At 45.7% G+C, this 12,715-nt stretch overlaps 4 non-coding genes across 4 annotated transcripts; all 4 read left to right on the forward strand.

Annotated features, from left to right (window-relative positions):
• Positions 1-3,623: 3,623 nt before the first annotated feature.
• trnar-acg (transfer RNA arginine (anticodon ACG)) lies at positions 3,624-3,696 on the forward strand. The gene has a single exon. It is a non-coding gene; the product is annotated as a tRNA-Arg (tRNA).
• A 907-nt stretch (positions 3,697-4,603) lies between these two features.
• Positions 4,604-4,676, forward strand: trnav-aac (transfer RNA valine (anticodon AAC)). Its single transcript has one exon. It is a non-coding gene; the product is annotated as a tRNA-Val (tRNA).
• A 3,665-nt stretch (positions 4,677-8,341) lies between these two features.
• On the forward strand, positions 8,342-8,414 carry trnar-acg (transfer RNA arginine (anticodon ACG)). Its single transcript has one exon. It is a non-coding gene; the product is annotated as a tRNA-Arg (tRNA).
• A 907-nt stretch (positions 8,415-9,321) lies between these two features.
• Positions 9,322-9,394, forward strand: trnav-aac (transfer RNA valine (anticodon AAC)). The gene has a single exon. It is a non-coding gene; the product is annotated as a tRNA-Val (tRNA).
• Positions 9,395-12,715: the final 3,321 nt, after the last annotated feature.

Genomic DNA, 12,715 nt, shown 5'->3' on the forward strand with positions numbered 1-12,715 from the left:
CGTAACTGGTCTTCATCAACGAGGAATAGCAAAATCCATGCACCCGTCTGGTTGTGGTTATTTACGAAAGCCCTGCGTTCTCAATTTAACTTCCACTTCAAGCAAAACATAACTTATCTTCAGGTCTGTAAAGTTCGATTCCTGATTGTTTTATAAGTTGAGACATCGGTTTTAAAGAAACGGCTGTCTTCTTGTAATAAGTGACATGGCCTCTCAGACGAACCATGAGAATCTGCAGCAACACAGTGAGGTTGAACATTGCACAAGTCCATTGATTACTGCACCGCCAGCGGTTTCTGTAGTGTAGTGGTTAGCACATTCCCCTAACATGCGAAAGGTCCCCGGGGCCATACCGGGTAGAAACATCAAGTGCTTCTCATGTTGTGTGAGGAATGTTTGCACAAAGTACTTGTGTTCCCCATCTCGTATGTTCTAGGATTATGAGGATTAGTCTCTCATGAGCCACTAAAATAAATTCCACATTAAGTCACAAGCACTGAATTTTCGACAGGCAATGAGAAGAAAAGGACCTTCTTATTTTGGATATGCGGAGCTAGTTCATCCACAACAGAATTTCATGCATTTACTAATGCAGATAAACCTACTTATTCACCATGTCAAACATGTCTAAATGAACGACAAATGCAACTTACTGCGGATGCTTCATTCTGAAACAAAAACAGAACATACTGGACAATCTCAGCAGGACTGACGGCCTCTGTGGAGCGAGATGGCAGCGGTCGTTCCGGGCCTGGGTGACTCTTTGTCAAAGCTGGAGAACTGGAAATGGGGTCAGATTCAGACAAATGTGGATGGGGCGGGGTTGGCGTGCCCTATTGGGCCTCGATAGAGTGGTCAGCAATAGGTGGAAAATGACGAAAAAGTCTCGGACAGAAAGAAAAAGGGAATGTAAATGAGGCTAATCAAGGCTAACAAAGTTGCTGATAGTGGCGCCTCAAGAGATCAGAATGTGTTAATAGCAGAACAAAGTAAGCAGTGTGTCAGCGAACAATTGGCGACAGGGTTGCTCAAGTAGGATGGTATGGGCTGGGGGGAGGGGCGCAATGCTGAGGGTAAAACATACCAATGGAAGGAATGAAAATAACTTGATGGAAATAAACAGATGGTGGAGGGAGAAGAGAGATTACACAGTCTGATGCTGTTGAACTGAATAAAATGAAACATACAGAGGGCTGCCTGAATCAACTGGAATTAGTCAATAGAGGTAAGTGAATGTCATACCCCTAGACCAACGAGCCCCGGGAAAGTAACAGAAGCACGCTGTTATTGCCATCGAAAGTCGATCTAACATCTGCGGAAAACACTGGAACAACTCAGCGAGTCAGGCGGAATTTGTCGACAGGACAACAAAGCTTGTCTTTCACCATCACCTTTCATTAAAACCGGGACGGGTTAGAAATGTCGGACGTTTTAACCAAGTCAAATCCTGGTGGGAGCAAACAGAACAACAGGAAAGCGCTCTGACAGGGTGCAAGTCAGGAGAGATTAAATGAGAAAAGGCCTAGGGTTCCCTGGCCACAGAGTGAGGTGAGCATCGAATGAGAGAATAATTACACCACAGTATGAGGCCATTCCAGCCGCTGTGTCTGTGCCAGCTCTCAACAACTACCGCCCGGATACAAAGAAGAAGTGGAAACAAGATTCAAACCCAAATCTGCGATGGAAGGACACACAGAATGGGGGCAGCATTTACAGTGTGAGACTGTTGCACACACTATGAGTGTGAAAGCTGTATTGAGCCCAGTGGAAAGATGCGCTGCTGTTCCTCGAGTGTTTGTTGAGCTTCTTTGGAACATTTCAGGAGGGCGAGGTCCGGGAGGTCAGCGTTATGATGGAGCTCTCCAGTCAGTTCAATTCTCCACTTTGGCTCTGTGGATTAGATGGGTCACGTCCCTGTGAAGTTAACGCAGATCATGTTAAGTTCGATCTAATTTCTACATCTCGTGGTTTTATATGTTGAAACATCTGTTTTTGAAAGAAACAGCAGTCGTCTTGTAATAAGTGGCCTAGCCTCTCAGCCTCACCATGCGAATCTGCAGCAACACAGTGAGGTTGCACATTGTACACGTCCGTTGATTGCCAGCTGTTTCTGTAGTGTAGTGGGTATCACATTCGCCTAACACGCGAAAAGTTCGAAACCGGGCAGAAACATCTCGTACTTCCAGTTTAGTCTGTTGCTGACTATTGCCGCAATCTCGTAACTGGTCTTCATCAACGAGGAATAGCAAAAATGCATGCACCCGTATGGTTGTGGTTATTTTCGAAAGCCCTGCCTTCTCAATTTAACTTCCACTTCAAGCATAACTTATCTTCAGGTCTGTAAAGTTCGATTCCTGATTGTTTTATAAGTTGAGACATCGGTTTTAAAGAAACGGCTGTCTTCTTGTAATAAGTGACATGGCCTCTCAGACGAACCATGAGAATCTGCAGCAACACAGTGAGGTTGAACATTGCACAAGTCCATTGATTACTGCACCGCCAGCGGTTTCTGTCGTGTAGTGGTTAGCACATTCCCCTAACATACGAAAGGTCCCCGAGGCCATACCGGGTAGAAACATCAAGTGCTTCTCATGTTGTGTGAGTAATGTTTGCACAAAGTACTTTTGTTCCCCCATCTCGTATGTTCGAGGATTATGAGGATTAGTCTCTCATGAGCCACTAAAATAAATTCCACATTAAGTCACAAGCACTGAACTTTCGACAGGCAATGAGAAGAAAATGACCTTCTTATTTTGGATATTCGGAGCTAGTTCATCCACAACAGAATTTCATGCATTTACAAATGCAGATAAACATACTTATTCACCATCTCAAACATGTCTAAATGAACGACAAACGCAACTTACTGCGGATGCTTCATTCTGAAACAAAAACAGAACATACTGGACAATCTCAGCAGGCCTGACAGCCTCTGTGGAGCGAGATGGCAGCGGTCGTTCCGGGCCTGGGTGACTCTTTGTCAAAGCTGGAGAACTGGAAATGGGGTCAGATTCAGACTAATGTGGATGGGGCGGGGTTGGCGTGCCCTATTGGGCCTCGATAGAGTGGTCAGCAATAGGTGGAAAATGACGAAAATGTCTCGGACAGAAAGAAAAAGGGAATGTAAATGAGGCTAATCAAGGTGCTGATAGTGGCGCCTCAAGAGATCAGAATGTGTTAATCGCAGAAAGTAAGCAGTGTGTCAGCGAACAATTGGCGACAGGGATCAGATTGCTCAAGTAGGATGGTATGGGCTGGGGGAGGGGGGCAATGCTGAGGGTAAAACATATCAATGCAAGGAATTAAAATAAGATGATGGATACAGATGATGGAGGGGGAAGAAGCAGATGGTGGAGGGGGAAGAGAGGTTACACAGTCTGATGTTGTTGAACTGAATAAAATGAAACATACAGAGAGCTGCCTGAATCTACTGGAATAAGTCAATAGAAGTAAGTGAATATCCACACATAGACAAGCTTTTAGAAAATGTCTTGATTGTCTCGGGAACGTATTGGTTCCCTGCTGTGTGAGCTCAGCTTCTCAAAGGAAACCCAATGTGAATGAATCCCGCCGAATGCGCCACAGAGGCTCAATAAGGAATAGCAAAATGCATGCACCCGGCTGGGCCAGTGGCGCAATGGATAACGCGTCTGACTACGAATCAGGAGATTCCAGGTTCGACTCCTGGCTGGCTCGGAATTCGAATTTTTGGCGTGCGCTTTAACTCACTGGGTGGGACGGCTGATTCTTGATGCAGAGCAAAGTGAGCAGAACGTCTTCAATTCTCGTATCGAAAGTTGATCCGACATCTGCGGAAGATACTGGAACAACTCAGCGAGTCAGGCGGGATTTGTCGACAGGACAACACAGCTCGTCTTTCACCATCGCTTTTCATTAAAACCGGGACGGGTTAGAAATGTCGGACGTTTTAACCAAGTCAAATCCCGGTGGGAGCAAACAGAATAACAGGAAAGCGCGCTGACAGGGTGCAAGTCAGGAGAGATGAAATGAGAAAAGGCCTTGGGTTCCCTGGCCACAGAGTGAGGTGAGCATCGAATGAGAGAATAATTACACCACAGAATGAAGCCATTCCAGCCGCTGTGTCTGTGCCAGCTCTCAGCAACTACCGCCCGGATACAAAGACGAAGTGGAAACAAGATTCAAACCCAAATCTGCGATGGTACTACACACAGAATGGGGGCAGCATTTACAGTGTGAGACGGTTGCACACACTATGAGTGTGAAAGCTGTATTGAGCCCAGTGGAAAGATGCGCTGCTGTTCCTCGAGTGTTTGTTGAGCTTCTTTGGAACATTTCAGGAGGCCGAGGTCCGGAAGGTCAGCGTTAAGATGCAGCTCTCCAGTCAGTTCAATTCTCCACTTTGGCTCTGTGGATTAGATGGGTCACGTTCCTGTGAAGTTAACGCAGATCATGTTAAGTTCGATCTAATTTCTACATCTCGTGGTTTTATATGTTGAAACATCTGTTTTTGAAAGAAACAGCAGTCGTCTTGTAATAAGTGGCCGAGCCTCTCAGCCTCACCATGCGAATCTGCAGCAACACAGTGAGGTTGCACATTGTACACGTCCGTTGATTGCCAGCTGTTTCTGTAGTGTAGTGGTTATCACATTCGCCTAACACGCGAAAGGTCCCCGGTTCGAAACCGGGCAGAAACATCTCGTATTTCCAGTTTAGTCTGTTGCTGACTCTTGCCGCAATCTCGTAACTGGTCTTCATCAACGAGGAATAGCAAAATGCATGCACCCGTATGGTTGTGGTTATTTACGAAAGCCCTGCATTCTCAATTTAACTTCCACTTCAAGGAAAACATAACTTATCTTCAGGTCTGTAAAGTTCGATTCCTGATTGTTTTATAAGTTGAGACATCGGTTTTAAAGAAACGGCTGTCTTCTTGTAATAAGTGACATGGCCTCTCAGACGAACCATGAGAATCTGCAGCAACACAGTGAGGTTGAACATTGCACAAGTCCATTGATTACTGCACCGCCAGCGGTTTCTGTAGTGTAGTGGTTAGCACATTCCCCTAACATGCGAAAGGTCCCCGGGGCCATACCGGGTAGAAACATCAAGTGCTTCTCATGTTGTGTGAGGAATGTTTGCACAAAGTACTTGTGTTCCCCATCTCGTATGTTCTAGGATTATGAGGATTAGTCTCTCATGAGCCACTAAAATAAATTCCACATTAAGTCACAAGCACTGAATTTTCGACAGGCAATGAGAAGAAAAGGACCTTCTTATTTTGGATATGCGGAGCTAGTTCATCCACAACAGAATTTCATGCATTTACTAATGCAGATAAACCTACTTATTCACCATCTCAAACATGTCTAAATGAACGACAAATGCAACTTACTGCGGATGCTTCATTCTGAAACAAAAACAGAACATACTGGACAATCTCAGCAGGACTGACGGCCTCTGTGGAGCGAGATGGCAGCGGTCGTTCCGGGCCTGGGTGACTCTTTGTCAAAGCTGGAGAACTGGAAATGGGGTCAGATTCAGACAAATGTGGATGGGGCGGGGTTGGCGTGCCCTATTGGGCCTCGATAGAGTGGTCAGCAATAGGTGGAAAATGACGAAAAAGTCTCGGACAGAAAGAAAAAGGGAATGTAAATGAGGCTAATCAAGGCGAACAATGGTGCTGATAGTGGCGCCGCAATAGATCAGAATGTGTTAATAGCAGAACAAAGTAAGCAGTGTGTCAGCGAACAATTGGCGACAGGGTTGCTCAAGTAGGATGGTATGGGCTGGGGGAGGGGCGCAATGCTGAGGGTAAAACATACCAATGGAAGGAATGAAAATAACTTGATGGAAATAAACAGATGGTGGAGGGAGAAGAGAGATTACACAGTCTGATGCTGTTGAACTGAATAAAATGAAACATACAGAGGGCTGCCTGAATCAACTGGAATTAGTCAATAGAGGTAAGTGAATGTCATACCCCTAGACCAACGAGCCCCGGGAAAGTAACAGAAGCACGCTGTTATTGCCATCGAAAGTCGATCTAACATCTGCGGAAAACACTGGAACAACTCAGCGAGTCAGGCGGAATTTGTCGACAGGACAACAAAGCTTGTCTTTCACCATCACCTTTCATTAAAACCGGGACGGGTTAGAAATGTCGGACGTTTTAACCAAGTCAAATCCTGGTGGGAGCAAACAGAACAACAGGAAAGCTCTCTGACAGGGTGCAAGTCAGGAGAGATTAAATGAGAAAAGGCCTAGGGTTCCCTGGCCACAGAGTGAGGTGAGCATCGAATGAGAGAATAATTACACCACAGTATGAGGCCATTCCAGCCGCTGTGTCTGTGCCAGCTCTCAACAACTACCGCCCGGATACAAAGAAGAAGTGGAAACAAGATTCAAACCCAAATCTGCGATGGAAGGACACACAGAATGGGGGCAGCATTTACAGTGTGAGACTGTTGCACACACTATGAGTGTGAAAGCTGTATTGAGCCCAGTGGAAAGATGCGCTGCTGTTCCTCGAGTGTTTGTTGAGCTTCTTTGGAACATTTCAGGAGGGCGAGGTCCGGGAGGTCAGCGTTAAGATGCAGCTCTCCAGTCAGTTCAATTCTCCACTTTGTTCTGTGGATTAGATGGGTCACGTCCCTATGAAGTTAACGCAGATCATGTTAAGTTCGATCTAATTTCTACATCTCGTGGTTTTATATGTTGAAACATCTGTTTTTGAAAGAAACAGCAGTCGTCTTGTAATAAGTGGCCTGGCCTCTCAGCCTCACCATGCGAATCTGCAGCAACACAGTGAGGTTGCACATTGTACACGTCCGTTGATTGCCAGCTGTTTCTGTAGTGTAGTGGTTATCACATTCGCCTAACACGCGAAAAGTTCGAAACCGAGCAGAAACATCTCGTACTTCCAGTTTAGGCTGTTGCTGACTATTGCCGCAATCTCGTAACTGGTCTTCATCAACGAGGAATAGCAAAATGCATGCACCCGTATGGTTGTGGTTATTTTCGAAAGCCCTGCCTTCTCAATTTAACTTCCACTTCAAGCATAACTTATCTTCAGGTCTGTAAAGTTCGATTCCTGATTGTTTTATAAGTTGAGACATCGGTTTTAAAGAAACGGCTGTCTTCTTGTAATAAGTGACATGGCCTCTCAGACGAACCATGAGAATCTGCAGCAACACAGTGAGGTTGAACATTGCACAAGTCCATTGATTACTGCACCGCCAGCGGTTTCTGTCGTGTAGTGGTTAGCACATTCCCCTAACATGCGAAAGGTCCCCGAGGCCATACCGGGTAGAAACATCAAGTGCTTCTCATGTTGTGTGAGTAATGTTTGCACAAAGTACTTTTGTTCCCCCATCTCGTATGTTCGAGGATTATGAGGATTAGTCTCTCATGAGCCACTAAAATAAATTCCACATTAAGTCACAAGCACTGAACTTTCGACAGGCAATGAGAAGAAAATGACCTTCTTATTTTGGATATTCGGAGCTAGTTCATCCACAACAGAATTTCATGCATTTACAAATGCAGATAAACATACTTATTCACCATCTCAAACATGTCTAAATGAACGACAAACGCAACTTACTGCGGATGCTTCATTCTGAAACAAAAACAGAACATACTGGACAATCTCAGCAGGACTGACAGCCTCTGTGGAGCGAGATGGCAGCGGTCGTTCCGGGCCTGGGTGACTCTTTGTCAAAGCTGGAGAACTGGAAATGGGGTCAGATTCTGACTAATGTGGATGGGGCGGGGTTGGCGTGCCCTATTGGGCCTCGATAGAGTGGTCAGCAATAGGTGGAAAATGACGAAAATGTCTCGGACAGAAAGAAAAAGGGAATGTAAATGAGGCTAATCAAGGTGCTGATAGTGGCGCCTCAAGAGATCAGAATGTGTTAATCGCAGAAAGTAAGCAGTGTGTCAGCGAACAATTGGCGACAGGGATCAGATTGCTCAAGTAGGATGGTATGGGCTGGGGGAGGGGGGCAATGCTGAGGGTAAAACATATCAATGCAAGGAATTAAAATAAGATGATGGATACAGATGGTGGAGGGGGAAGAAGCAGATGGTGGAGGGGGAAGAGAGGTTACACAGTCTGATGTTGTTGAACTGAATAAAATGAAACATACAGAGAGCTGCCTGAATCTACTGGAATAAGTCAATAGAAGTAAGTGAATATCCACACATAGACAAGCTTTTAGAAAATGTCTTGATTGTCTCGGGAACGTATTGGTTCCCTGCTGTGTGAGCTCAGCTTCTCAAAGGAAACCCAATGTGAATGAATCCCGCCGAATGCGCCACAGAGGCTCAATAAGGAATAGCAAAATGCATGCACCCGGCTGGGCCAGTGGCGCAATGGATAACGCGTCTGACTACGAATCAGGAGATTCCAGGTTCGACTCCTGGCTGGCTCGGAATTCGAACTTTTGGCGTGCGCTTTAACTCACTGGGTGGGACAGCTGATTCTTGATGCAGAGCAAAGTGAGCAGAACGTCTTCAATTCTCGTATCGAAAGTTGATCCGACATCTGCGGAAGATACTGGAACAACTCAGCGAGTCAGGCGGGATTTGTCGACAGGACAACACAGCTCGTCTTTCACCATCACTTTTCATTAAAACCGGGACGGGTTACAAATGTCGGACGTTTTAACCAAGTCAAATCCCGGTGGGAGCAAACAGAATAACAGGAAAGCGCTCTGACAGGGTGCAAGTCAGGAGAGATGAAATGAGAAAAGGCCTAGGGTTCCCTGGCCACAGAGTGAGGTGAGCATCGAATGAGAGAATAATTACACCACAGTATGAGGCCATTCCAGCCGCTGTGTCTGTGCCAGCTCTCAGCAACTACCGCCCGGATACAAAGACGAAGTGGAAACAAGATTCAAACCCAAATCTGCGATGGTAGTACACACAGAATGGGGGCAGCATTTACAGTGTGAGACGGTTGCAAACACTATGAGTGTGAAAGCTGTATTGAGCCCAGTGGAAAGATGCGCTGCTGTTCCTCGAGTGTTTGTTGAGCTTCTTTGGAACATTTCAGGAGGCCGAGGTCCGGAAGGTCAGCGTTAAGATGCAGCTCTCCAGTCAGTTCAATTCTCCACTTTGGCTCTGTGGATTAGATGGGTCACGTCCCTGTGAAGTTAACGCAGATCATGTTAAGTTCGATCTAATTTCTACATCTCGTGGTTTTATATGTTGAAACATCTGTTTTTGAAAGAAACAGCAGTCGTCTTGTAATAAGTGGCCTAGCCTCTCAGCCTCACCATGCGAATCTGCAGCAACACAGTGAGGTTGCACATTGTACACGTCCGTTGATTGCCAGCTGTTTCTGTAGTGTAGTGGTTATCACATTCGCCTAACACGCGAAAGGTCCCCGGTTCGAAACCGGGCAGAAACATCTCGTATTTCCAGTTTAGTCTGTTGCTGACTATTGCCGCAATCTCGTAACTGGTCTTCATCAACGAGGAATAACAAAATGCATGTACCCGTCTGGTTGTGGTTATTTACGAAAGCCCTGCATTCTCAATTTAACTTCCACTTCAAGCAAAACATAACTTATCTTCAGGTCTGTAAAGTTCGATTCCTGATTGTTTTATAAGTTGAGACATCGGTTTTAAAGAAACGGCTGTCTTCTTGTAATAAGTGACATGGCCTCTCAGACGAACCATGAGAATCTGCAGCAACACAGTGAGGTTGAACATTGCACAAGTCCATTGATTACTGCACCGCCAGCGGTTTCTGTAGTGTAGTGGTTAGCACATTCCCCTAACATGCGAAAGGTCCCCGGGGCCATACCGGGTAGAAACATCAAGTGCTTCTCATGTTGTGTGAGGAATGTTTGCACAAAGTACTTGTGTTCCCCATCTCGTATGTTCTAGGATTATGAGGATTAGTCTCTCATGAGCCACCAAAATAAATTCCACATTAAGTCACAAGCACTGAATTTTCGACAGGCAATGAGAAGAAAAGGACCTTCTTATTTTGGATATGCGGAGCTAGTTCATCCACAACAGAATTGCATGCATTTACTAATGCAGATAAACCTACTTATGCACCATGTCAAACATGTCTAAATGAACGACAAATGCAACTTACTGCGGATGCTTCATTCTGAAACAAAAACAGAACATACTGGACAATCTCAGCAGGACTGACGGCCTCTGTGGAGCGAGATGGCAGCGGTCGTTCCGGGCCTGGGTGACTCTTTGTCAAAGCTGGAGAACTGGAAATGGGGTCAGATTCAGACAAATGTGGATGGGGCGGGGTTGGCGTGCCCTATTGGGCCTCGATAGAGTGGTCAGCAATAGGTGGAAAATGACGAAAAAGTCTCGGACAGAAAGAAAAAGGGAATGTAAATGAGGCTAATCAAGGCTAACAAAGTTGCTGATAGTGGCGCCTCAAGAGATCAGAATGTGTTAATAGCAGAACAAAGTAAGCAGTGTGTCAGCGAACAATTGGCGACAGGGTTGCTCAAGTAGGATGGTATGGGCTGGGGGGAGGGGCGCAATGCTGAGCGTAAAACATACCAATGGAAGGAATGAAAATAACTTGATGGAAATAAACAGATGGTGGAGGGAGAAGAGAGATTACACAGTCTGATGCTGTTGAACTGAATAAAATGAAACATACAGAGGGCTGCCTGAATCAACTGGAATTAGTCAATAGAGGTAAGTGAATGTCATACCCCTAGACCAACGAGCCCCGGGAAAGTAACAGAAGCACGCTGTTATTGCCATCGAAAGTCGATCTAACATCTGCGGAAAACACTGGAACAACTCAGCGAGTCAGGCGGAATTTGTCGACAGGACAACAAAGCTTGTCTTTCACCATCACCTTTCATTAAAACCGGGACGGGTTAGAAATGTCGGACGTTTTAACCAAGTGAAATCCTGGTGGGAGCAAACAGAACAACAGGAAAGCGCTCTGACAGGGTGCAAGTCAGGAGAGATTAAATGAGAAAAGGCCTAGGGTTCCCTGGCCACAGAGTGAGGTGAGCATCGAATGAGAGAATAATTACACCACAGTATGAGGCCATTCCAGCCGCTGTGTCTGTGCCAGCTCTCAACAACTACCGCCCGGATACAAAGAAGAAGTGGAAACAAGATTCAAACCCAAATCTGCGATGGAAGGACACACAGAATGGGGGCAGCATTTACAGTGTGAGACTGTTGCACACACTATGAGTGTGAAAGCTGTATTGAGCCCAGTGGAAAGATGCGCTGCTGTTCCTCGAGTGTTTGTTGAGCTTCTTTGGAACATTTCAGGAGGGCGAGGTCCGGGAGGTCAGCGTTAAGATGCAGCTCTCCAGTCAGTTCAATTCTCCACTTTGGCTCTGTGGATTAGATGGGTCACGTCCCTGTGAAGTTAACGCAGATCATGTTAAGTTCCATCTAATTTCTACATCTCGTGGTTTTATATGTTGAAACATCTGTTTTTGAAAGAAACAGCAGTCGTCTTGTAATAAGTGGCCTAGCCTCTCAGCCTCACCATGCGAATCTGCAGCAACACAGTGAGGTTGCACATTGTACACGTCCGTTGATTGCCAGCTGTTTCTGTAGTGTAGTGGGTATCACATTCGCCTAACACGCGAAAAGTTCGAAACCGGGCAGAAACATCTCGTACTTCCAGTTTAGTCTGTTGCTGACTATTGCCGCAATCTCGTAACTGGTCTTCATCAACGAGGAATAGCAAAATGCATGCACCCGTATGGTTGTGGTTATTTTCGAAAGCCCTGTCTTCTCAATTTAACTTCCACTTCAAGCATAACTTATCTTCAGGTCTGTAAAGTTCGATTCCTGATTGTTTCATAAGTTGAGACATCGGTTTTAAAGAAACGGCTGTCTTCTTGTAATAAGTGACATGGCCTCTCAGACGAACCATGAGAATCTGCAGCAACACAGTGAGGTTGAACATTGCACAAGTGCATTGTTTACTGCACCGCCAGCGGTTTCTGTCGTGTAGTGGTTAGCACATTCCCCTAACATGCGAAAGGTCCCCGAGGCCATACCGGGTAGAAACATCAAGTGCTTCTCATGTTGTGTGAGTAATGTTTGCACAAAGTACTTTTGTTCCCCCATCTCGTATGTTCGAGGATTATGAGGATTAGTCTCTCATGAGCCACTAAAATAAATTCCACATTAAGTCACAAGCACTGAACTTTCGACAGGCAATGAGAAGAAAATGACCTTCTTATTTTGGATATTCGGAGCTAGTTCATCCACAACAGAATTTCATGCATTTACAAATGCAGATAAACATACTTATTCACCATCTCAAACATGTCTAAATGAACGACAAACGCAACTTACTGCGGATGCTTCATTCTGAAACAAAAACAGAACATACTGGACAATCTCAGCAGGACTGACAGCCTCTGTGGAGCGAGATGGCAGCGGTCGTTCCGGGCCTGGGTGACTCTTTGTCAAAGCTGGAGAACTGGAAATGGGGTCAGATTCTGACTAATGTGGATGGGGCGGGGTTGGCGTGCCCTATTGGGCCTCGATAGAGTGGTCAGCAATAGGTGGAAAATGACGAAAATGTCTCGGACAGAAAGAAAAAGGGAATGTAAATGAGGCTAATCAAGGTGCTGATAGTGGCGCCTCAAGAGATCAGAATGTGTTAATCGCAGAAAGTAAGCAGTGTGTCAGCGAACAATTGGCGACAGGGATCAGATTGCTCAAGTAGGATGGTATGGGCTGGGGGAGGGGGGCAATGCTGA

The sequence above is a fragment of the Scyliorhinus torazame genome, chromosome 5 (assembly GCF_047496885.1).
Source record: "Scyliorhinus torazame isolate Kashiwa2021f chromosome 5, sScyTor2.1, whole genome shotgun sequence".
Lineage (NCBI taxonomy): Eukaryota > Metazoa > Chordata > Chondrichthyes > Carcharhiniformes > Scyliorhinidae > Scyliorhinus > Scyliorhinus torazame.